This window comes from Phacochoerus africanus, chromosome 8 (assembly GCF_016906955.1).
Source record: "Phacochoerus africanus isolate WHEZ1 chromosome 8, ROS_Pafr_v1, whole genome shotgun sequence".
NCBI lineage: Eukaryota > Metazoa > Chordata > Mammalia > Artiodactyla > Suidae > Phacochoerus > Phacochoerus africanus.
In genome coordinates this window covers 61501572-61528078 of record NC_062551.1, presented here as the reverse complement: position 1 = coordinate 61528078, position 26507 = coordinate 61501572, and the positions used below count along the sequence as shown (strand labels likewise).

The 26507-nt window shown below is 45.4% G+C and overlaps 1 long non-coding RNA gene across 2 annotated transcripts; it reads right to left on the bottom strand.

Moving 5' to 3' along the window:
- Nucleotides 1-1003: 1003 nt before the first annotated feature.
- LOC125132916 (uncharacterized) lies at nt 1004-17176 on the bottom strand. 2 transcript variants are annotated; one of them, XR_007136349.1, is made up of 3 exons: nt 16936-17176; nt 4308-4451; nt 1004-2604 (listed from the first exon to the last, which is right to left on the bottom strand). It is a non-coding gene; the product is annotated as an uncharacterized LOC125132916 (long non-coding RNA). The 2 variants fall into 2 exon arrangements; XR_007136350.1 differs by having other exon boundaries at nt 4403-4451.
- Nucleotides 17177-26507: the final 9331 nt, after the last annotated feature.

Genomic DNA, 26507 nt, shown 5'->3' with positions numbered 1-26507 from the left:
GAACCGAGCCTCGACCACAACCTACACCACAGCTCAGGGTAATACTGGATCCCCAACCCATTGAGAGAGGTCAGGGGTCAAATTTGTCAGCTTTGTTAACTGCTGAGCCAAGACAGGAACCCCTCAGTTGTCCTAGCTTAGATTTCCTGCCTATCCAAAAAAAAAAAAAAATTTTTTTTTAATCAAAGAATATAGACAGGGAAAGTGAACAAACGCTCCCATACTGTCCATGGGGATGTAAAAAGATCTTTCATTTTAAAGTCATATGTTCATATAAAGAATTTTCTGTACAAGTTCACAGAGTATTATTTTCAGGAAAAAGAAGTCTAGGAAACACTAACTGAAGGTGAAAAAGTGGCAGAGCCTGGGGGCCTAGGGAGAAATGTCAGAAGATAGAGGAGTGATGAATGTTATGATGATCATTCCATGGGCTTAGGCAGATTGAAATTTACCAAGCCATACATTTTAGGTATGTTAGTTCAAGGCAAACTGACTATATAGCTCAATTAAGTTTGTTTGTTTTTTGTTTTTTTTTTGGGGGGGGGGTCTTTTTTCCTTTTCTAGGGCTGCTCCCATGGCATATGGAGGTTCCCAGGCTAGGGCGTCAAATCAGAGCTATAGCCACCAGCCTATACCAGAGCCACAGCAACGTGGGATCTGAGCCATGTCTGTGGCCTACACCACAGCTCACGGCAATGGCAGATCCTTAACCCACTGGGCAAGGCCAGGGGTTGAACCTGCAACCTCATGGTTCCTAGTCGGTATTCGTTAACCCCTGAGCCACGACGGGAACTCCAGGTCCATAGCTTTTAACTGGGTTGTAATGAAGTGAGAAATACAATTAATTATATAGGGTCCAAGTAAAAGGATTAAAGATCATGATGATGGCTATGGTGATGAAATATTTCCACCAGGAGGAAGAGGTCAACTAGTTCCAGAGGGCAAGCTGGATCAGACATCCCATGAATCTGTTGCTGGAGATCTGGCAGGGACTCAGACATTCTTATGAGTGCAGATGTATTGGATTGGATCCCAGACTAGTCCCCAAAAGATACCAACAGAAAGATATGGGAATCCGGGTTCCTGATCAGGGCAGTCAAAGAAATGAACTCTGGGAACACACAGGCAGCAAGCAGGCAAAGTCTTTGTTAAAGGAAAGCAAATAGATCCCAGGGCTGCTGGGAGGGGGAAGGCCAGAGCTACCAGGGAAATCCTCCCCAGCTTCCCGCAATGTGAGGACAATGTGGAAGCAGGGACTGTGCAGCTCTTCATAAATTCTAAGTCCAGCCTACACCTCTCCCAGGGACAGGTCGTCTGGGTGGACAAGTCTGCCGTTGAAGGATGTATCTGAGGCACTTCTACAGAAATATTCTGCCCAGAAGGTGTCTACTGGTCCTCAGCTCCATGTCAGCAGCCTAAAAGTAGAGAAATAAAAGTGAACTCATGCAGATTTTGGTAGAAAGGGGGCAGCCCCATCACAGATATGTGTTCCAACATACCAGGGAATAAGTCCATGGGACTAGTTTTAGGACAAGGGGGAGGGGCAGGGTAGGAAAGGGCTGCTTTGCAGGTTCTGGGCCGCTACATGTCTCAGAACAGGGAGGACTCGCCAGGCAAAAGACTCAAGGTTGGGGTGCAACACACCCAAACAGTGCTGGGCACAGGACATGTTCCTGGTATGATGTGAACCCAGCTGTGACATCACATCCTCCCCCAGATGTGAATCACCAGGGCCAGGCCCACTCTGAGGCCCTCTTGCTGTGCCTTGAGCCATGTCCACTCCCTCTCAGCTCTAGCTGGACAACATGGGACCCAGAAGATGCAAGTCCTAAGGGAAAGACAGGACAGGTGAGTGGTCAGTACTGGCCCAGGAGGACAACCAATCCCAAACAATCTCGGGAAAGAAAAATACCACCACAAAACGAATCTCTGTGGGGGGGGGGGTGTCCTCACAGAGACAGCCAGGTGGACCCCACAGACAGGGACACTGTTGGGTCCCAACAACTCCCAATACAGTGAGGTCCCAGGAAACGTCAACTAGGAGGGGGCAGAACCTGGAGCCCAGAGGTCCACTTAGCAGAGAAGGGCTGAGACTAATGGAACCCTCTGGACTAATTCCGAGCCATGAAAACCTTAGCTTCCTGCTGGACTTTCCCTTCTCCTTCTCCCTACTTTCTTGCTGATGACCATTCCTCTTCCTTGACTTTGTGACAACCCCCTTCTGCATGTCCTCAAGACCTACCTGTTCAGCTCTATACTGGTCTCCTATACTGTGGAGTCTCTGGAACATGTGAACCTCAACAAGGCCAAAACCCAATTCCTAATATTCTCATTAGAAAGTACTCCTACCACTGACTTCCCCATCTCAGCTCGTGGCGCATCCACTCTTCCAGATGCAAAGGGGACTTTAGAGTCATCTGTGACCCCTCCACATTACAACAGCTGGTCAGCCCCCACTTCAAAACAAATCCAGAGGCCAAGTGTTTCTCCTACCTCCACACCCACCACTCTGGTCCTGCCACAACCAACACTCACCTGGATGAATGCAATTGCTTCTGGGATGGGCTCCTTCTTGTCTTCCTCGCCCTCAGTCTGTTCTGCACTCTGCAGTCAGGGGTAGCCTCTTAAGTCCTTAGTCAGATCACTTTTGTCTTCGGTTCCAAAAATTCCATGGCTACCATCTAGGCCTGACTCTGGCCCCCTGCCATCTGTCCTCGCCAGACAGTAATAGAGACCTCCAAGTCATGGAACACCCCCATCTCAAGCTCATCCCCAAGCATTTGTACATACTAATCCATGTACCTAACACAACCTTTTGTATCTCGGGGAAATCTCTCCATATAACCTCAGACCTGAGCTTAAGAGTTTCTCTAGGATCTCTAGTTATCAAGCCAAGGAAGAGTGATAATAAAATAATGGATGTAAGAGAGCATAGAGGCATGATAGAGTTGTGCCACAGTCATGCGGATATGTTGAGAAAAGGCTTTCCAGAAGAGGTAAAATAAGTACAAAGACTCTGTCAAGGTCATGTCTGGTGTATTTGAGTAGTATCCACAAGGCTAGTGTGACTGGAACCCAATGAGCCAGAAGAGTAAGAGATCACATTGTGGAGGAAATGGTTGTGGCAGGTCATACAATGTCATTACAGTCCAGAGCCAGAAATATCAATTCAGTCTCATTTCACACACAGGTCTGTTTCTGACACCTCCATTTGATTACCTTTTTCTATCTTTTATACATACTTCTCTTCTTGTGCGTAGTTGGCCCTCAAAGCTGGCTGCGAGCTATTGTTCCTTTTCAAATTTTACTTTGGTTATATTGAAAATTATTGTCTTACATAAAAGTCTAGCTTAAATACTCCATAAATTAAATTCTGATGTGGAATTATTATAAAATTGTATAAGAGAAATCAAGAATATGTACATTTTATTATTTTTGTCTTTTTTGGCCACACCTGTGGCATACATAAATTCCTAGGCCCGGGATCAAATGCATGGCAAAGTAGGGACCCCAGCCACTGCAGCGAAAATGTCAGACCCCTAAACCACTGAGGCACAAGAGAACTCCTCTACTGTTTACATTTAGCTTTTTTTTTTTTTTTTGGCTGTGCCTTTAGCACGTTCCCTAGCCACTGCAGTGACAACACCAAATCCTTAACTGCTAGGTCACCACAGACCCATAACTATTCATAGAGATTATCTGTAATTTCTTTTTCTTTCTTTTTTTTTTTTTTAAATAGGCAGGGATCGAACCCGCAACCTCATGGTTCCTAGTCAGATTCGTTAACCACTGAGCCACAACGGGAACTCCTGTAATTTCCTACATGCTTTTATCTCCCATGGTAGAGAACAAAACCACCATGTAGTAACTTTGTACTGATGATAAATCTCGCATGAAGGGGTTAAAAGTTTTGACATCCAGTTGTTTGGAATAACTGGATGTCACTTCTGACTTTTAAGCCTTTAAGTGTGTGTATACTGTAAAATGGGAAGTTTACAAAATGCAAAAGTAAGTGTATGTCAAACACTTGTGGTGCAGTGAGTAAAAAGAAAAGGAGTAATATAGTAATTTCAGAGAACGAAGTTAAAATTAGTAATGTGGAGTAAAAAGAAATAGTCATTTAAATACAATAAGAATTTTGACCTGTTCGTTCATTCTCCTCCACCTACTTCAGTCTTATTTTTCACCTTGCAGACAGATAAGAATCCAAAATCCTATAACACTTAGAAAAACTAAACTTTAAAAGATTTACAACAAAATATATCAATCTGAAAATAAAATACATTTTTAAAAAGGTTTTTACTTACAGTTAAAGCAAGAAGCAATATAGAATGTCTCTCTAGATTAAACCAATTACTGACATATCTTAGGGGTCAGTTTGAAGTGATCTGAATGTACAAACCAATGTCCGTAGTCTATCAAACCCTTGTCTTCAGTTAGAGACTTTCCTCCTATAAAAGAAAAAAAAAAAATGCTCACTGTATTCCTGAAACTGCATATCACAAATACACCAAAAACAGTATGCGAAACATCTTCTGCCTGAGCCACTGTAGTGACAATACTGTATCCTTAACCCATTGTGCTAAAAAGAACTCTCATCTTTTTTTCTTTTTCAGCCATACCCATGGCATATGGAAATTCCAGGGCAACTCTAGAGAAACTTCAGAGCTTTGGCAATGCCAGGGATCAAACCCATGCCACCTCAAAGACAATGAAAGATCCTTAACCAACTGTGTCACAAGGGGAACTCCTAGAACTCCCATCTTTTATACTGACTTTATCCTCCAAGAACCTCATTTTGGGGAGATTCCTCCAAAAATCTCAATTCAGTATTTTTATATTTAATCAGATTTGATGGGTCTGATCAAATTTTGCTGGACTATTTCTAGGAATAACCCAATTAAAATAAGTAAATGTGTAATATTTAAAAATACATATACTCACACAATACAATAATAATTTTAACTTACTTATTAGACAAATGCATGCTTTATATACCCTAGAACAAATGGTAAGTATGGCTACAGTAGGAATGTTTATAAATACAGAAAGCAAGAGTTCCCCTTGTGGCCCACCAGGTTAAAAACCTGACCAGTATACATTAGGATGCAAGTTCAATCCCTGGCCTCACTCAGTGGGTTAGATCCAGTGTTGCTGCAGGCTGCCGAGTAGGTCACAGATGCGGTTTGGATCTGGCATTGCTGTGGCTGGGGCGTAGGCCAGCAGCTGAAGCTCCAATTCAACCCCTAGCCTGGGGACTTCTGTATCCTGAAGATGCAACCATAAAAAGACTGAAAAAAAAAGAAAAAAAATAAAAATATGCAGATGACCCCTTCCAAAAAAAAGTTGTTTTGTTTTTTTGTGTGTGTGCTATTTAGGGCTGCACCTGTGGCATATGGAGGTCCCAGGCCAGGGGTTGAATTGGTGCTACAGCTGCTGCCCTACACCACAGCCACAGCAACACAGGATCCAGGCTGCAGCTCACAGCAATGTTGGATCTCCGACCCACTAAGCAAGGCCAGAGATAGAACCCGAATCCTCATGGATACTAATTGGATTTGTTTCCCCTGGACCTCAATGGGAACTCCTCAAGAGTCTTGAAAAAAAGAAAAGCCTTCAACAGGAGAATATATAAAGATATTTATTCATATACTTATATTATAGGATACTGCTCAAAAAGGAAAATGAATTGATATCCATTAAAAACATGGGTAAAGTCACACCATATTGTGTAAATGAAGTAAAACACATATTACTTAGATGAATTCATTCATAAAAAGTTTCACTTAAAAAAAAATTTTTTTTTTCATTTCTGGCAACCCCACTGCACATGGAGCTTCTGGGCCAGAGATCAGATCCAAGAAACAGTTGCAACTTAAGCTGCAGCTGTGGCAATGCCGCATCCTTAACTCACTGTGCCTGGCCAGGGAACAAACCTGAGTCCTAATGCTTCCAAGATACTGCCAATCCTGTTGCGCCACAGCAGGAGCTCTCATAAAAAGTTTTAAAAAACAAGCAAGTGAAACTAAACTACAGTCCACAGAGTTAGCAAAATTATCAAGGAAACCAAAGAGAGAATTCCCTGGTGGCCTACTAGTTAAGGATCTGATGTTGTCACTGCTGTAACTCAGGTTCAAACAGTGGCTCGGGAATTTCTAAGTGTTACAAGCACAGCCCCCAAAAAGAAAAGCAGAGTTCCCGCTGTGGTACAATGCGATTGGTGGCTTCTATGCAGCAATGGGATGCAGGTTTAATTTATATGGAACCATAAAAAAAAAAAACAAAAACAGAATTGCCAAAACAATTCTGAGGAACAAAAACTAAGCAGGAGGCATAACTCTTTCAGGCTTCATTCAATGTTGTAAAGCTACAGTAATCAAGACAGTGTGGTACTGTTACCAAAACAGACATACAGATCAATGGAACCAAATAGAAAACCTGGAAATAAACCCAGACACGGTCAATTAAGTTTCAACGAAGGAGGCAAGAATATGAAATGGGAAAAAGACAATCTCTTCAGCAAGTGGTGCTGGGAAAACTGGACAGCTGCACGTAAATCAATGAAACTAGAACATACCCTCACACCATGCCCCAAAATAAACTCGAAATGGCTTAGAGACTTAAATATAAGACATTGCACCATAAAACTCCAAGAAGAGAACACAGGCAAAACATTCTGACATCAACCACTCAAATGTTTTCTTAGGTCTTTCTCCCAAGCAATAGAAATAAAAACAAAAATAAACAAATGGGACAGGAGTTCCTGTCCTCCTCAGTGGAAACGAATCTGACTAGCATCCACAAGGATGTAGGTTCAATCCCTGGCCTTGCTTGGTGGGTTAAGGATCCGGCGTTGCTGTGAGATGTGGTATAGGCTCGGATCCCGCATTGCTCTGACTGTACCGTAGGCCAGCGGCTGCAGCTCTGATTCAACCCCTAGCCTGGGAACTTCCATATGCTGTGGGTGTGACCCTAAAAAAGACCAAAAAAAGGGGGGGGGGGGCAAATAAGCAAGTTTACAAGCTTCTGCACAGCAAAGGAAATCATTTAAAAAAATGAACAGACAACCTATGGAATGGGAGGAAACTGTTGCAAATGAAGCAACCAACAATGGCTTAATTTCCAAAATATACAAACAACTCATACAACTCAACAACAAAAAAACAACCCAATTGAAAAATGGGCAGAAGACCTAAACAGATATTTCTCCAAAGAAGACATGAATGGTGGGTAGGTACGTGAAAGAATGCTCAACATCACTAATTACTAGGGAAATACAAATCAAAATTACAGTGAAGTACCACCTCACACCAGTCAGAATGGCCATCATTAGTAAGTCTACAAATGCTGGAGTGTAGGGGAAAAGGAACCCTCCTACACTCGATGGGAATGTAAACTGGCACAACCACTATGGAAAACAATATGGAGGCACCTTAGAAAACCAAATAGAGAACTAGCATATGAAGAGTTCCCCTTGCAGCTCAGCTGGTTAATAACCTGACTAGTATCCATGAGGATGCAGGTTGCATCCCTGGCCTTGCTCAGTGGGTTAAGGATCGGCATTGCCACAAGCTGTGGCACAGGTAGTACATGGGCTCCAATACAGCATTGTTATCGCTGTGGCCGATTGAACCCCGGCCTGGGAACCTCCATGTGCCATGGGTGTGGCCCTAAAGAGCCAAAAAAAATTAATAAATAAAGGAGTTCCCATCGCGGCTCAGTGGTTAACGAATCTGACTAGGAACCATGAGGTTGCGTGTTCGATCCCTGGCCTTGCTCAGTGGGTTAAGGATCCAGCATTGCCATGAGCTGTGGTGTAGGCCGCATACACAGCCCGGATCCCGCGTTGCTGTGGCTCTGGCGTAGGCCAGCGGATACAGCTCCGATTAGACCCCTAGCCTGGGAACCTCCAGATGTCGCGGGTGCAGCCCTAGAACAGGCAAAAAGACAAAATAAATAAGTACTTTTTAAAAAATTAATAAATAAAAAGAAGAAAAAAAGAACTACCGTACGATCCAACAACCCCACTCCTTGGCATATATCTGGACAAAACTACAATTCAAAAAGATACATGAGAGCTTGGGGTTATCAGATACAACTTAGAATAGATTTACAAGGAGATCCTGCTGAGTAGCATTGAGAACTATATCTAGATACTCATATTGCAGCAGAACAAAGGGTGGGGAAAAAAAATGTACACATGTAAGAGTAACTTGATCCCCATGCTGTACAGCAGGAAAATAAAATAAAAAATACATGCACCTCAGTGTTCACTGCACCACTATTTGCAACAGCCAAGCCATGGAAACAACTTAAATATCCATTGACTGATAAATATATTAAAGATGTGGTACATATATACGGTGGAAGAGTACTCAGCCAAAAAAAAGAACAAAATAATGCCATTTACAGCTACATGGATGCAACTAGAGATTCTCATACTTAGTGACGTAAATCAGGAAGGGAAACTAAAATACGGCACAAATGAACTTAACCTACAGGAAAGAAACAGACTCACAGACATAGAGAACGGACTTGCGCAGCCAAGGGAGGGAGGAGGGAGTGGGATGGACTGGGAGTTTGGGGTTAGTAGATGCAAACTGTTACATTTAGAATGTTTACACAATGCAATCCTACTGCATAACACAGGGAGCTAGGAGTTCCTGTCATGGCGCAGTAGAAATGAATCCGACTGGGAACCATGAGGTTGCCGGTTCGATCCCTGGCCTCGATCAGTGGGTTAAAGATCCGGAATTGCTGTAAGCTGGGGTGTAGGTCACAGATGCAGCTCAGATCTGGCATTGCTATAGCTGTGGTGTAAGCCGGCAGCTGCAGCTCTAATTAGACCCCTAGCCTGGGAACCTTCATGTGCCTCGGGTGCAGCCCCCCCCCCAAAAAAAAAACAAACCCACAGGGAACTATATTCAGTCTTGGGATAGACCATGATGGAAAATAATATAAGCAAGGGAATGTATATATATGTATGACTGGACTACTTTGTCATACAGCAGAAAATTGGCACAGCATTGTAAGTCAACTATAAAGAAGAAATAAAAACTTTTTTTAAAATTAAATAATCCAAGAAAGGCACTTAACTTTTTTTTTGTCTTTTTAGGGCCACACCCAAAGCATATGGAGGTTCCCAGGCTAGGGGTCCAATCAGAGCTGTAGCTCCTGGCCTACGCCACAGCCACGTGGGATCCTAGTCACATCTGTGACCTATACCACAGCTCATGGCAATGCAAGATACTTAACCCACTGAGTGAGGCTGGGGATCAAACCTGCATCCTCATGGATGCTAATCAGATTTGTTTCTGCTGAGCAAGGACTGAACTCCTTAAGGTACTTTAGAAACAATGTAGCCATGTCTGCACCCTACACCACAGCTCACACCAACCCTGAATCCTTAACCCACTGAGCAAAGCCAGGAATCAAACCCGCATCCTCACGGATACTAACTAGTCGGATTCGTTTCTCTGTGCCACAAGTGGAACTCTCTGTTTTGGAACACAAGTTTTTTCTAAAACCTAAGGTCTACCTATCTAAAAAGAAGAGTGACTTACCATATAGTGATTTACGTCTGGACAGTGACTCTATGGTCACAGTCACAGCTTACTTGGAAAGGGGGCATCTGAACCCTGAGATAAAGGACTGGACTACATGATCTCTTTTCCTATTTTTTTTTCTCCTGCTTTTTTTTTTTTTTTTTTGTCTTTTTACCATTTCTTGGGCCGCTCTCGTGGCATATGGAGGTTCCCAGGCTAGGGGTCGAATCAGAGCTGTAGCCACCGGCCTACGCCAGAGCCACAGCAACACTGGATCCAAGCCGCATCTGCAACCTACACCACAGCTCACGGCAACGCCGGATCGTTAACCCACTGAGCAAGGGCAGGGATCGAACCCACAACCTTCTGGTTCCTAGTCAGATTCGTTAACCACTGCACCACGATGGGAACTCCCTCTGCTTTTTTTTTTAAGGGCCCCACCTGCGCGACATATGGAGGTTCCCAGGCTAGGGGTCAAATTGGAGCTACAGGTGCTGGCCTAAACCACAGCCACAGCAACGCAGGATCTGAGCCACATCTATGACCTACACCACAGCTCACAGCAACGCCAGATCCTTAACCCACTTAGTGAGGTCAGGGGTCATGGATCCTAGTTAGGTTTATTAACCGCTGAGCCATGAGGGGAACTCCCCGTGATTTCCCTTCCCTGCTGGGGAGTTAATACCATTTCAACTGCAAATACAGTGACAGTGCATGGAGAGGTGAGATTATCTCAGAAAAAAAAATTATGAAATGTTGAAATTGCTGAAATCAATCATTATTTAGTTATTTAAAGAAGGTTAGGCTCTCAGTGAAGTTTGAAGGGACGCAGAAGTCTAAGAAGTGAGGAAATGAAGCTGAACTGGTAGTGACGAAGGCTCTCAAAATTGTGACTTATTATTTATTTATATCTTATTTTAGTTTAAGGGGAAATGTAAAGAGAGCAGACAGCTTTGCCAGAACACTAAAAACAAACAGGGCACCTGTGGCCTCCTATTTATCCCCTCCTTAGCAAACACTCATTAGGTGCCTTCCCCATTCAAGGCACCAATCTGGCTGCACAGGACACATCGAGATCCAAAGAGTCAAGACCCCTCTGCCCTTATGAGGCAGTCATTCCAGTCAAAGGAGATGGAAAGTAAACATTAATGACAACACAGTCAATTACATAATACTTTTATGTGTTATGATTATTAATCAAAATTTTAGAAACGAAGACCTGATGAACTAAAGCAGCATGTATCTGGGGATTGTTGGGACTACAGCCTTCGAGGCACAGATTCATTCCAGAAGCATCTGAAATGTGTTCGCCTGGACTACAAAATGGAGCAAGCTGTGGCTTCTGGGTACTGTAGTTCCCACATGAAGCATACAGTTCTTCAAAATGTGATTCCTTCACAGGCCTGAAAACATTGCCAACTAACTGCTTGGCAGGAGAGGTGAGGACAAAAATTCAGATTTGCTAGAAAGTTGAAAACGAATAAGGAAGCTGTGCTGTGGTGTGTGTTCACTGCCCTGACAAATGTACCATGAGCACCTACTGGCTTTCAGTCACAATGGTAGGTGCATGGAACAGATTAGGAGTAGGCTTGACAGCCGTTCTGTATACACGGCACACGTCATGTATTTCAAGATTTTTTCCCTGCATTGACTTTGTCAGCACAATGAAAACATCCTATTCGCAGCTTTTTGTAATGCTTTCCAAAAACTTGGCAGTTAGATTTGGCCAGTGCCTCATGGTTTCCCTCCGGCTTGGCTAAGGGAAAACCAAAACAGGACACTGAGAATTAAAGGTCTTATTCTTCATACTCAGGAAAGGGAAAAGATTTTTCACTTGGCCACAATCCAAAGTTGTGAACAAATAACCATTGTTTAGAAGAGATAATTTCTGATCAGTACATGTGTTCTGAAATTCATCAAGTCAATGGGAGCCTCAACAGAGAAACTAAGCTTCTAGAAGTTAGCAAATCATTGATAGGAACAAGCGTTTGAAATTTGACCAAACAGTAATAGACTATTGCACCCCACCAGGTCCTGAAAGACATCCAGTCAGTGACAGCCCTAGGCCCCTATGCAATGGTCAATCAGCAAGAGCCTCACTCTACCACCCAGCTTCTGAACGACAACGGGTCAACAGTACTGAACACACTAATACAGATGAAAGCCTAGAAATCCTTCAATCTGTGCCTCTCCCCCCCCCCCCCCAAGATCTTGGATGATCCTTACTCTCGTTACTCTGACTTTTCATGTAGCTTGCCTATCTCCACTTCACTTACTTGTTCTTCTGGAGTTTTCTTGTGTTCCACTGTCTGGAACATATCACTATGCTGTTTCATTTTGTCTGGCTTTGTGTATCTGTGGTCTCCCTTCTGTGGGCTGCAGGACTGTAGCCCCTCTTGCTTCTGGTGTCTGCCCCATGGCGGTTGAATTTGATCCAGGGTTGGCACAGCCTTCCTGGTGGGAGGCACTAGTGCCTGCCCCCTGGTGGGTGGAGCAGCTCTTGTCCCTCCGGTGGGCAGGGGAGGGGTGTCATTAGAGGGGGTTGTGTACCTAGGATGACTTTAGGCAGCCTGTCTGCTGATAGGTGGGTCTGTGTTCCCACCCTGTTGGGTTAGTCAATCCTCAACTCTCCCCCTTGGTCTCCACAATTGCTCTGGGAAAACCCCAATCAAGGATCTGACCTAGGCCTCCCCTTGATCGAATCTGGTATTCCTAACATGGCCCTGTGGGACATGGTGTTCACTGCACACCAGGGAAATATAAATAATGAAAATCCCTCTCAGAGTTCCCGTCATGGCACAGCAGAAACGAATCCCACTAGGAACCCTGAGGTTTTGGATTCGATCCCTGGCCTCACGCAGTGGGTTAAGGATCCGGTGTTACCATGAGCTCTGGTGTAGGTCGCATACGTGGCTCGGATCCCTCGCTGCTGTGGCTCTGGTGTAGGCCAGCGGCTACAGCTCCGATTAGACCCCAGCCTAGGAACCTCCATGTGCCACAGGTACGGCCCTAAAAAAAGACAAAAAAGACAAGAAACAAATTTAAAAAAAAAAAGAAAACATCTTTCAACGATATTGGCCTCTCCATGTTGTCATTTACTCATGTATGTCCATAAATGAAAATCTGGCAAGTACAATGGTTGTATCACTTTCTCCCACACATCCGGGCCTCCTCCCCCCAGCTTCCCCATCAGGAAGAGTTACCAGGTCCTGGTGGCAACGGTGCCTGTTCTCTCACTGCCACTGATCACTGGGTCTGGTATCCAGAGTTTACAAAGGCAAAGGAGGGGGCAGAAAAGCACCACCCAGGCTCTGGCCTGAGACGTGGACTCCACCCCTCTCCTGTCAGGTGATTTCCCAGAGATCCCCAGATGGGACCTCCCAGACAAGCAGACTCAGTCACTTCATTCCACAGTAAGTGCCACAGGCCGGGGTCAACCACGCTCACCCCTCACCTGCACATCACTCTGTGGACCCATTTCCTTCATGACTCTGGCCAAACTCCCAGACCACAGCAGTGCATTTCTCCACCCTGCACGTGGAACCCAGGCAGTGCACAGCAAATGCATCCAGCATCTTAATCCGTCCCAGGCCTGCCCCAAAACACCAAAGTGTCCTGGTGCCAGAGGGCACCAAGCCCTCACCTGAAGGTCTTCCCTCTGGCCCTGTTTCTTGCTTTAAAACTCAGCCACAGGAGTTCCCATCGTGGCTCAGCAGTTGACAAACCCGACTAGCATCCATGAGGACGAGGGTTCGATCCCTGGCCTCACTCAGTGGGTCCTTGCTCAGGACCCGGTGTCACCATGAGTGGTGGTGTAGGTCGCAGACGCAGCTGGGATTCCATATTGCTGTGGCTATGGTGTAGGCCGGTGGCTACAGCTCCGATTAGATCCCTAGCCTGGGAACCTCCATATGCCGTGGGTGTGGCCTTAAAAAGACAAAAAGACAAAAAAAAAACCACCTGAGCCACAGAAACCTCTGTGAGGACCTCGAGGTTCTTGGCACTCTGCCATTGCTGCCCTTCTCCACAGGCCGCCTCAGCAGCAGGCTTGACTATCTCTCTCCAATGAACCCTCATTCACAACTGCAGACTATGAAGCTGTTCCTGTGGTGGCTCAGCCGTAAGGAACCCAACTAGTATCCATGGGGACACAGGTTCCATCCCTGGCCTCCCTCAGTAGGTTAAGGATCCGGCGTTGCCATGAGCTGTGGTGTAGGTTGCAGATGCAGCTGGGATCTGGTTTTGCTCTGGTGTAGGCCAGCGGATACAGCTCCAATGTGACCCCTAGCCTGGGAACTTCCATGTGCCCTAAAAAGACAAAAAACAAAAACCCTGCCAACTAGCTCTCCTGTGGCCCAGAGGGTTAAGGATCTAGCATGGTCAAGGCAGTGACTCAGGTCTCTGCTGTGGCGAGCATTCAATCCTTGGCCCCGCAACTTCTTCATGCTGAAGGTGCAGCCAAAAAAAATAAAAAGAAGACAAAACTGCAGACGAGCAACCCCCGTAGATGATCCCATTTCCCCCGTACCTAATCTGCCAGTCCGAGTGCATCCGTCCAGGTAAGGGTCACTCTGAAAGCTTGCTGAGTCCACAGAGGGGTGATAAACACTGCCTTGACCTCACTGACACCTACCCTTCTTCCTGACATAACTCAGCATCCATCTCATGCCCACCATCCCCTGAGATGGCTCCCTGACCTTGTAACACCCCCCCACACAGGCACCCCCCTGCCCCCAGCCACTCTGGCTCCTCCCTGCTGTGTGTGATGTCCCACACGACCACTCAGGGGCCCACCTGAGACAAAGATTCGGCCCCGTCCTCCCGTCCCTTGTTCCTAAGGGCACTATCACCACAAATGATGCCCCCTCTGAAATCTGACCCACAGTTCTATAGGGGTCCACAAACTGGCTGCTCTATCGTGGCTGTCTGCAACCTGAATGCCTCCACTCAACTCCAGATCCGCCAGCCCACAGCTCACTGGGCATGTCCACTTGGAGTCTCTGGAACACCAGAGGGGCAAAAACTGGATTCCTCATAATCCCTCTGAAACCTCCTTCCACGGCTGACCTTCCACATCCTAATTCATGGAACATTCATCCATTCTTCCCAACAAGGCCAAAACATTGAGGCTGTCCCCAAATCCCACTTCCAACTCATCTCTCCGGCTCCTTCGCGCGCCACATCAGAAAGCGTGCCCGCTTTTTTTTTGTTTGTTTGTTTTTGTTGGTTTTTTTTTGTTTGTTTTGTGTGGAGTTTCCCAGGCTGGGGGTCTGGTCGAGCTGCAGCTGCCGGCCTGCACCACAGCCTCAGCAACTTGGGATCCGAGCCGCACCTACCCCACAACTCATGGCAATGCTGGATCCTTGGCCCCCTGGGCAAGGCCAGTGATTGAACCCACAACCTCATGGTTCCTAGTGGATCTGTTTCCACTGTGCCACGACGGGAACTCCAGCCCTCATATTTGAATACATATATACTTTTACACAGTTTCATCTCCCATTTATTCACTTATCCACTTGTTCATTAATTCAACACACACACACACACACACACACACAAAAGAAAGAAAGCGTGCCCAGCTCTCTGCAACACGCAACTCGAAGCCAACCACTCCTCCCACCCGCACGGCCACCACTCCCGTCCAATGAGCACTCCCATCCAATGAACGAGAACCAGCACAGGGGCCGGAACTCACTCAGAGGTCACCCAAACTGTACCTTCACCCCCGCAATCTACCCAGTCTGCAGCCAAAGGGAGTCTGTTGAAATCTGGGTCAAAACACCACTCTCCTCTGTTCCAAACCTTCCCTATTTCCCACTGTCCTCAGATGAAAGGCATAAAACCAAGGCTGTCATTCTAGGCCTGCTCCCTGTACCATCTGCTATGATAGGAATTTGAACTTTCCTAAATATCTCAGCGAAGAGGCACCTGAAAGCTTTTGACCATTCTGGCTCCTGTGCCCAGCACTCGTGTCATATCAAAACCTGTCCATGGAGTTCCCATTGTGGCGCAGTGGTTAACGAATCCGACTAGGAACCATGAGGTTGCGGGTTCAGTCCCTGCCCTTGCTCAGTGGGTTAATGATCCGGCGTTGCCGTGAGCTGTGGTGTAGGTTGCAGACGCGGCTCAGATCCCGCGTTGCTGTGGCTCTGGCGTAGGCTTGGCAGCTACAGCTCCGATTCGACCCCTAGCCTGGGAACTCCACATGCCACGGGAGCGGCCCAAAGAAATAGCAAAAAGACAAAAAAAAACACAAAAATCTGTCCATGGTCAGAAATGGGACTGACCCAAATACCCGCCTCGGCGCAGTGGAAACGAATCCGACTAGGAACAATGAGGTTGTGGGTTCAATCCCTGGCCTCGCCCAGCGGGTTAAGGATCTGGCATTGCCATGAGCTGTGGTGTAGGCTGCAGATGCGGCTTGGATCTGGCGTTGCTGTGGCTGTGGTGTAGGTCGCCAGCTACAGCTCGGATTAAACCGCTACCTTGGGAACCTCCATATGCCACAGGTGCAGCCCTAAAAAAGACAAAAAACAAAACAAAACAAAAAACATTTTCCTTACTAGATTACTGGTAGGTGATAAAAGAGCACAACTCAAGAACAGCCAGATGGAAAACATGAACAGGGGCTTCCAGGCAGCATTACCCTTCCAACACCTCCATGTCTTCATGACATGGAAGCTCTCTGAATCCTATTTTTTTTTTGTGGCTTCATTATACAGGCATAATTGATTCAATAATTGGCTACTGAATCCAGAGTCAACCTCGAGGCCCTCTTCTCTCCTTTAAGGGGGGAGAGGTGGGACCAAATGTGCCAAGCCTCTAGTCATATGTTTGGTTTTCTTGGTAACCACCTCCTATTCTTAGGTGTCTCCAAAAGTCACCTCATTCACATGGCAAAGGATACCACCACCCTCAACACTTAGGAAATTCCAAGGGTTTTGGGAGCTGTGAGACTGAAACTGTGAACCAAAAACATATTCACATGAAAAATACATTTCGGCCACCTGAATGAACAAACATATTCCTTGTAAATCACAACATCGCGGCCTCTCTTACCCACTGCATTTATAACCTTGCATAGATTCCATCGGCTCAGGATGACGTTTCAGGGAAGACACCTTCTCCCCTCTGTTCCCAACACAAAACACCCCGGGTTGCCCCAATGCTGACGACTCCGTAGCACCTGCAGACGTCCAAAGGCGGCCGCCAGCAAACTCTCGTCCGCACCCCCGCCCACTGGATGAAAGGGCGACCGCTCCCAGGGCCGCCCTCTGCTCTGGACTCTGGGCCTGACCCGCAGGGAACTGACAGGGCTCCCCTCCGTCCGGATTTGGTCCTCGGAGGCGAGAGTCGGACCGGGTGGGGGCCCGGGAGACGCAGCACCCACCTGAGCCGGGTTCATCGGCGCGGCCTCGGCCACCGGCCGTGGGAAGAGCGGCGCCGGGAGAGGCGGCGAGCAGGGCGGGAACGAGGGCACCGCCGTCAACTGCGGGCTCAGGGGGCCTCGCATCCGCTTCTGGGCAGCGGGCACCTCGCTTTTCCGCTCGGTAACCTCGGTGCCCTCCAAGCTACACGAGCACCCAGAACGGGATAACTGCCGGAGAGTAACGGAAAGGCTGCACGGAGCGCCGGAAGTCCCGCCCCCGCGCGATGCGCACGCACGTGTACATCCCGCCTCTAGGCTTTCGTTGGCTCAGTCGCCGCCCCCGAAGGAGCGCAACTTGGAGACTTGGTTTTCCCAGCTGCTCATCTTTGAGGACCCAAACTCTGGCTGTTGAGGGCTTCATCAGGCGCTCTGGGCGTTCCCTGCCTTCAAAGTTGGGGCGGGAGATGTTCCCATTTTGGCTCAGCGGGTTCAAGACCCCCTATAGTCTCCGTGAGGATGCGGATTCCATACCTGGCCTCCCTCAGTGGGTTATGGATCTTGGGTTGCTGCAAGCTGCGGAGTGGGTGGCAGATGTGGCTGGGGTTCGGTGTTGCTGTGCTGTGACTTAGACTCCTGTTGCACCCCTACCCTGGGAACTTCCATATGCCCATGGGTGCCTCGTAAAAAGGAAGAAAAAAAAAAAAAAGATGAAGCCGAGCTTCCTCTATTCTTAAAGCTGGAAGCACCCAGCTTTGGAGAGCACTATGGAAAAGCCCAGAAAAGTTAGAGACCTGTTACTGCAGATTCTATGAAACACAGCGAGGAGTTCCTGTCTTGGCTTATCGGTTAAGGAACCCGACTAGTATCCCTGAGGACTCGGGTTCCATTTCTGGCCTCGCGCAGTGGGTTAAGAATCCGGTGTTGCTGTGAGCTATGGTGTAGGTCACAGACACAGCTGGTTTCCTGATTTGCTTGCTGTGGCTGCGGTGTAAGGCGGCGGCTGCAGCTCCAATTCATCCCCTAGTCTGGGAACTTCCATATGCCACAGGGGTGCGGCCCTAAAAAGACAAAAGACGAAAAAAGGAAAAAAACAAAACCACACACAGCAAGTTCCGAAATCTACACACCCAAATGGTCAGGCCTCATCATGATGACACTCTAGGTCCACTCATGGCTGTCAGCTCTCTCGTTGCTTGTCAAATACATGTAGACTGAAGTTTGGAGGCTGTTTCATGACCAATATAAAAGAAAATACCCTAGACAGGGCATAAGAGAGAGTTGGAGAGGGATGTCTTTCCTGCCTGGATGATCAGTGATTGTGTCCCTACCTAGCAAGCAACACTTTTATTGAGATGTTTTATTTTTCTCTACCTGAGATATCATCCATTTCTTTTAAAATCTGAAACCTGTCTCTACAGAAGAACCAATGATCACATTTCGTGCCAAGATAGTGTATGACCTTCTAACCGTGGAAGCCCAGGTGCAAAGGGGGCATCTTATCCAGGAGACAAAGTTTTGGGATTTCAAGATCTCATCTCCTTGCATGAGAACTGATTTAGCAATTCACCTGAAATTGCAGCAACAGTGAATACACAGGGAATTGAAATTATCTCAAAATTTCTTATGAAATGGATATTATAAGAAGTTATTAATAATGATTATAGTTATTCAACAAAATTGACAATATTCTAGAGAAACATTTGTTATAGACCAAAAAAAGTGAAGATAGTGAAATTTATGTGAGACATAGTGAAGTGTGAAATGTCAGAAAATGAAACTGAACCTGTGGATTTCCTGGAAGTTTGGCCACAATCAGTGTTTAATCTAAAAAATGATTCCTATTCAAATTTGAAAACACTGCTCTCTAACATCTTGGAGTGACAGGTTGAGGTGACATTTTGAAGCTACTGCTCTAAAAGTAAAAAGGAATAGAGGTACTGTAATGCCATGTGTATTTACTGTTCTAACACATGTTCAGTAAGCCCCTACTTGGTTTCAGGCACAGTGGTATGTTCATGACACATATCTGCAATTGTATGGCCAATTCTGCATATACAGGGAATTTCCTGTATTTAATGATTTCTATCCCAATTCCAGTACTAATTTGTGAGGATGCCTTAATTATCTTGTAGTCAGATTTTGCAATGCTTTACAAAAACCTGCCACAATGCAATTGTTCAATGTTGGAAATGATGGGCAGCAAACTATCAACTGGCATGTAAGAACAGTTAAGCATGAGAGATGTAAGTTTTCCACTACTAGTAAAGAAGATGATAAAATAAGATTGTTATTAACAGGGATGTGGATAAATATATACATATATATGTATGTGTATATATTTTTTGCTTTTTAGGGCCGAAACCACGGCATATGGAAGTCCCTGGCTAGGGGTCAAATCAGAGCTACAGGTGTTGGCCCATGCCAGAGCCATAGCAACTCGGAATCCAAGTCACATCTGCAACCTACACCGCAGCTCATGCCAACACCGGACCCTTAACCCACTGAGTGAGGCCAGGGATCAAACCTGCATCTTCATGGATGCTAGTCGGATTCATTTCCACTGCACCACAATGGGAACTCCTGAAAAAAGATTTCTGAAAATCAAAGGAGAAGTCGTCATGGTCTGCAACACTGTACATCATCATCTGCCCTTCATCTCACAGTGCTTCTCTTTTGTTTATTTTTTTTTTGCTCTTTTTCGCAGTGCTTCTTTTATGCCCGTGTCTCAATAAGGAGTGTTCAATGGACAAAGGAATGAAATAAGTTGGGTAGGACTACACTGGACGCTATGAAACAAACTAAATGGAATATTGAGGGTAACTACAAGGATATTTATGAACAAATACTATAAAACAAGGAAATGTTAAGGAGAGGCAAATTCCCAGGGAAGTATCACTAAAGAGGTATGAAACTTAGTTATAATTTCCTTCAGAAACACAACAAATAGTTTTTATAATAAGCATGTCCCATGCAATATTTTTCCTTTACTTCCATGTATATGTGCATATGGAGTTAGAAAAAAATTTCAAATTTTACACGACCAGATATTGTTGTCTTATTTTATCTTTTGTCTTTTTAGGGCCGCACTTGCAGCATATAGAGGTTCCCAGGCTAGGGGTTGAATCAGAGCTGTAGCTGCCGGCCTACACCACAGCCACAGCCATGCCAGATCCAAGATGCATCTGAGACCTATACCACAGCTCATGGCAACACCGGGTCCTTAACACTGAGGGATTGAACCTGAATTCTCATGGATGCTAGTCAGATTCTACTGAGCCACACTGGAAACTCCCAGAGGCCTTGTTCTTTAAGGGAGAAAACGTCCACCAGAAGAATAATATTCCGAACATGAAGTGGAACATGACACAGCCACTTGGTCATTTTGGGCTCCTTTGCTTAGGCAAAAGGGGAAGTGCTTTACTGCCTGGGTGATGATGAGTACTCTTTATTTCCAAGAGTTGCTGCTCTCAGTGGGTCCCTAGAGCAAGATGTCCCAGATCGAGGGGATTCCCTGGAGAAGGTGACAATAAATGCATGTCCAAAAATAAACCCGCAGCAACATGATGAAGGCAGAACCCCTTGGAGTCAGACTGTTCTCGATTTGAATTTTTGGTATATCCACCAAGTTGAAAAACAAACAAAAATGAAGAAACCTCAGCCTACCTGAAGGCCTGGCAGAGACAAATGGGAAAAATGGGTGAAAATTAAACTAATGTTCAACATGTGACCGGTTAAGAAAATAAGACATCTCACTATTATAGATACCCTTTTCCTTTTTCAGGTGAGCGAGGTTGACTATACACATTGACAGTGGACACGGCAAATATAAACTGGAACTCACGCCTTTTCTTAGGAACCTAACAAGAGTAGTTGTTTGTCCAGTACTTTCAGCTTTTTACTTGCTGTTAGGATGGAGTGGTCAAGTGTATCTTCTTACACGCCAGGACAGAAAATGGAATTCCCTCAAGCTGTTCCTGTTTTGTTCACTTCTAAGGTCTTTGAGTTCTTCTTTCCTATTAAGAATCTAAAACTTGTATGTCTAAAATTATCTGCAGGAGTTCTCGTCATGGCGCAGTGGTTAACAAATCCAACCAGGAACCATGAGGTTTCGGGTTCGGTCTCTGGTCTTGCTCAGTGGGTTAAGGATCCGGCGTTGCGGTGAGCTGTGGTGTAGGTTGCAGACGCGGCTCGGATCCTGCGTTGCTGTGGCTCTGGCCATATGCCGCGGGAAGCGGCCCTAGGAAAGGTAAAAAGACAAAAAAAAAAATAATAAAATAAAATAAAATAAAATAATCTGCAAATAGGCACACTTACACATTTAAAGCATTTTCTCTCAACCTCTCAAATCTCTAAATTTTGACTGTCATGAGCCTTATGGAACAGAAAACCTTAAGTTTATGTATGTATGTATGTATGTATTTATGTCTTTTTGCCTTTTCTAGGGCTGCTCCTGTGGCACATGGAGGTTCCCAGGCTTGAGGTCTAATTGGAGCTGTAGTCGCTGGCCTACGCTAGAGCCACAGCAATGCCAGATCCGAGACGTGTCTGCGACCTATACCACAGCTTATGGCAACGCCGGATCCTTAACCCTCTGAGCAAGGCCAGGGATTGAACCTGCAACCTCCTGGTTCCTGGTCGGATTCGTTAACCACTGAGCCATGACGGGAACTCCGAAAGCCTTAAATTTAGATATAACTATCTTAAATTTTTCATTTAATATTTTGAGCACATTGAGATTTTAAAAATACAACCAGACAGTGGCATCTGCAATTGTTTCCTAGTTGTCGCTTGAAAACTATTCTCTTTTGATTTCCCATTCTATAACACCTGTTGACCTTCATAATTTTTCACTTTCTTAAGAGGCACTTGGTTTGAGGATTAAATGATTAAATGAGAACTTCAAAGAAGAAATTATACCAGCAAACTGCCTCTGGCCTTGAACTGTAGCACTTCCCTGGGTCCAGAGCCTGCCAGCCTACCCTGCAGATTTTGGACTTTCTAGGCCATCACAATCACCAGCTAAGACCTTTAAAAATACACCTCTTAGAGTTCCCACTGTGGCTCAGGGTTAAGAACTCAACTAGTATCCATGAGGATTCGGGGTTTGATCCCTGGTCTCACTCAGTGGATTAAGGATCCAGCATTACTGTGAGCTGTAGTGTAGGTCCCACATGTGGCTCGGATCTGGCATTGCTGTGGCTGTGGCATAGGTCTGCAGCTGCAGCTCTGATTTGACCCCTAGCCAGGGAATTTCAATATGCCATGGGTGAGGCCCTAAAAAAGAAAAAAAAAAAAAAAATACACCTCTCTCCTTTCTCTCTCTACACACACACACACACACACACACACACACACACAGATCTGTTTCTCTGGAGATCCCAATACATCATAGACCTGAACACTTAAAATGGTGAGATGATAACTTTTTGTGTTTTGTATTTTACTAAAAATTGATTTTAAAAATTCACTAAGAAATTTTATGACACAAAAACATAGCTTAAAGACCCTACTGAAAAAAAAAAAAAAAAAGGAGTTCCCATTGTGGTGCAGTGGAAACAAATCCGACTAGGAACCATGAGGTTGTGGATTCAATCCCTGGCCTTGCACAGTGGGTTAAGGATCTGGCGTTGCCGTGAGCTGTGGTGTAGGTCACAGCCATGGCTTGGATCCCACGTTGCTGTGGCTGTGGTATAGGCCAGCAGCTACAGCTCTGATTAGATCCCTAGCCTGGGAACCTTCATATGCTGTGACTGTGGCCATAGAAAGGCAAAAGACAAATAAAAAATAAAAATAAAAAATAAAGACACTACCAGTAAAAGGAAGTCAAATAAGAAGAGGAAAATTTAGGAAGTTCCCTTGTGGTGCTGCTGGTGAAGGATCTGGTATTGGAATCCCCATTGTGGCTCAGCGGTAACGAACACGACTAGTAACCATGAGGATGCAGGTTTATCCCGGGCCTTGCTCAATGGATTAAAGACCCGGGGTTGCTGTGAGCTGTCATGTAAGCTTGCAGCTGCAGCTCCAATTTGACACCTAGCCTGGGAACCTCCATATGCCTCGGGTGGGCCCCCCCCCCAAAAAAAAATGGACCCATTGTTGCCGCACCTGTGGTGTAGGCTGCAACTGTGTTGTCGGTTCAATTCCTGGCCCAGGAACTTCAACATGCCACAGGTACAGTCCTAAAAAGAAGGGAAAAATTTAGAAAGACACATCAGTGGACACTTGTGTACAAGGCAATTGATTCAAAATTCTTTTATTGATAATGCATTCGTATGAAACTGAATTTCCTTTTAACTTACTAGTTTCAGGGAATGCCCTTTTGGCACAGTGAGTTAAAGATCTGGCACTGTCACAGCTCAGGTCATTGCTGTGGCGTGGGTTCAATCCTTGGCCCATGTGGCCAAAAAAAAAAGAGGACAAATGTTGCCAGCCATCTTCTGCAATATTTTCTGAGCCTCTTTGCTGAACACTCCATCTTGTCCTGCTTTACTTTACCCCATCTTCCTGCTTGAAAAACAGTTGCAGTGCTGGTAAAAGACTTAAGCTTAAGAACAAAGACTTAAAGGCATGTTATTCACAGGGTCAGCTGAGTGAGGACCTAATGCGTTGGTCTAGGCACGCCAGACCTGTGCCTATTGGCACGCCATTCGCACAGCATGATATTCCCTCTTAAGAATAAGAGAAAGAGGGAGTTCCTGTGGTGGCGCAGTGGTTAACGAATCTGACTGGGAACCATGAGGTTGCAGGTTCGATCCCTGCCCTTGCTCAGTGGGTTAAGGATCCGGCGTTGCCATGAGCTGTAATGTAGGTTGCAGACTCGGCTTGGATCCTGCGCTGCTGTGGCTCTCGTGTAGGCCAATGGCTATAGCTGCGATTTGACCCCTAGCCTGGGAACCTCCATATGCTGCGGGAGCGGCCCAAGAAAAGGCAAAAAGACCAAAAAAAAAAAAAGAATAAGAGAAAGAGGAACCTCACCACCTCTAGTGGTTTATGAGGGGTCATTAGCAGAATGTGCATTAGCAAAGAGAACCAAGATGCAAAGCTAGGCAGGCCATTTGGGGAAGCACAGTGAGGATTCTCTAGATGCTATGCTTAGATAGCTAAGGCCAAGCTTCCTCAAATGCTAATGATTGTTAAATACCTAAGGTCAGAGTAAAAGCTTAACCATCTGCCAACTATGTGACTTTTAAAATAATAAAAACAAAAAACCTATATCCCGCACCTATAGCCCCCTCCTCCCTTGACGTCATCCTAAAGAGCACAATAAAAGCAGTGTGGTTTCTTGAGGCGGGGCTCTTGGTCCCAGAGACATTGAGTCCCCCAGTTCCCACCTTTAATTAAGATAAATGTCTCTGTGTCTTGTTTTATGTTAACTTTTTCCTTAAGTTTCACAGCACCGTTCTTCACCCCTAACCCACTGAGCTGGTCTTGGCAGACAAATAAATTACTTAGTTTCAACTTCACTTCATACTTTAAACAACTTTTTCTCAGTGACTGTCAGAACATGAAAAGCATATTTGCTTAGGAACAATGCAACGCTCACATATAAGAGACTTGCTTATTCTTATTTGATGTTATTCCTTTGCACACACGAATAAAACAAAAAATACATTTATGCACTTAGTGAAAACAGCCATGTAGGAGTAATTGCAGGATTCCCCATATATAAAAGACTAGAAAATGCAAACTGTAACGTGTACCTGAGATGGCCAGTTGGGTACGGTTAGGAGAGAGAGGATAACAAAGAACAAAGAGCCCAATGGAAATTCTCTAAGTAATGGGCATGCACTTTATCATGCCTTTGGTGATGGTTCCCTTGTGCAGATATGTGAAAATACATTTTAAACTTTTAAAACATTTGGAGTTCCCGTTGTGACTCAGCAGGGTGAGAACCCAGTTAGTATCCATGAGGATGTCGGTTCCATCCCTGGCTTCACTCAGTGGGTTCAATACCCCGAGACGCCTTAAGCTGTGGTGTAGGTCACAGTTGCTGCTCAGATCCTGTACTGTTGTGCCTGTGATGTAGGCTGGTAGCTGCAGCTCTGATTCAACCCCTGGCCTGGAAACTTCCATGTGCCTTGGGTGTAGCCCTAAAAAGACAAAACAAACAGAAAAAACTTTAAAATTTTTTATTGCAGTTGATTCACAATGTTGTGTTAATTTCTATTCTATAGCAAAGTGAATATATTCTCTCCCATTATACTTTATCACAGGATATTGACTATATTTCCCTGTGCTATATAGTAGGACATTGTTTATCCATCCGATGTTTAATAGTTTTCATCTGCTAATCACAAACTCTCAATACTTCTTTTCTTCACCCCCATTGCCCCTGGCAACCCCAAGTCTGTTCTCTATGTCTGTGAGTCTGTTTCGTAGATAGATTCATTTGTCACATTTTAGATTCCAACATTTTGCACTTTTAATAAATGAAGTTTAGTCTATGTCTATTAAGTATTCTATATAAAATTTGGATCTCCTGTTTCTCTATATACCCTATCAAACTTATGATCATCAGCACCCATCTCCATGTCTTAGGCAGGTCAATTCTGATTCCTTCTCAAAAGATGAGAAAATGATGAGAAATACTTATTATGGGAAAATTACACTAAGCTAAATAAACCAGTGGCAAAGAAATGAAAAACGATTGATTATACTTATAGAAAGTATCCAGAGTAGTCAAATTCATAGACTAAGTATGAGAAAGAGGTTGCCAAGTTGAATAGGTAGGGAGTAGGAAAAGTTAGTTGTTTCTTTTTGTTTTGTTTTGCTTTGCTTTTTAGGACCACACCCGTGGCATGTGGAAGTTCCCAGGCTAGGGATCAAATCAGAGCTACAGTTGCCAGCCTACGCCACAGCCAGAGCAATGTAGGATTCAAGCTGAGTCTGGGACCTATACCACAGCTCACGGCAATGCCAGATCCTTAATCCACTAAGCGAGGCCAGGGATCAAACCTGCTACCTCATGGTTCCTAGTTGGATGCACTTCCACTGTGCCTCGACGGGAACTCCAAAAAGTTGTTGATGAAAAGAATTCTGAAAATTAGTTGCACAATATGCGAATTCTTATTTTTTGGCCACACTGGGACATATGGAAGTTCCTGGGCAAGGGACACCACAGCAGTGACCTAAGCCACTGCAGTGACAATACTGGATTCTTAACTTGCTGCAACACAAGAGAACACAATGAGTTTGGTTTTTTGTTTTTCTTTCTTTTTTGCTTTTTTAGGGTCGGAACTGAGGCATATGTAAGTTCCCAGGCTGGGGGCTGAATCGGAGCTATAGCCACTGGCCTAGACCACAGCCACACGGGATCCAAGCCATGTCTGTGACCTACACCACAGCTCACGGCAACACCAGACCCTTAACCCAAAGACCGAGGCCAGGGATCGAACCTGCATCCTCATGGATCCTAGTCAGGTTTGTTAACCACCCAGCCATGAAGGGAACTCCTTCAATGAGTTTTGTTTTTGTTTTTTGTCTTTTCTAGGGCCACACCTGTGGCATACAGAGGTTCCCAGGCTAGGGGTCCAATCGGAGCTGTAGCCTCTGGCCTACGCCAGAGCCACAGCGACACGGGATCTGAGCCAGAT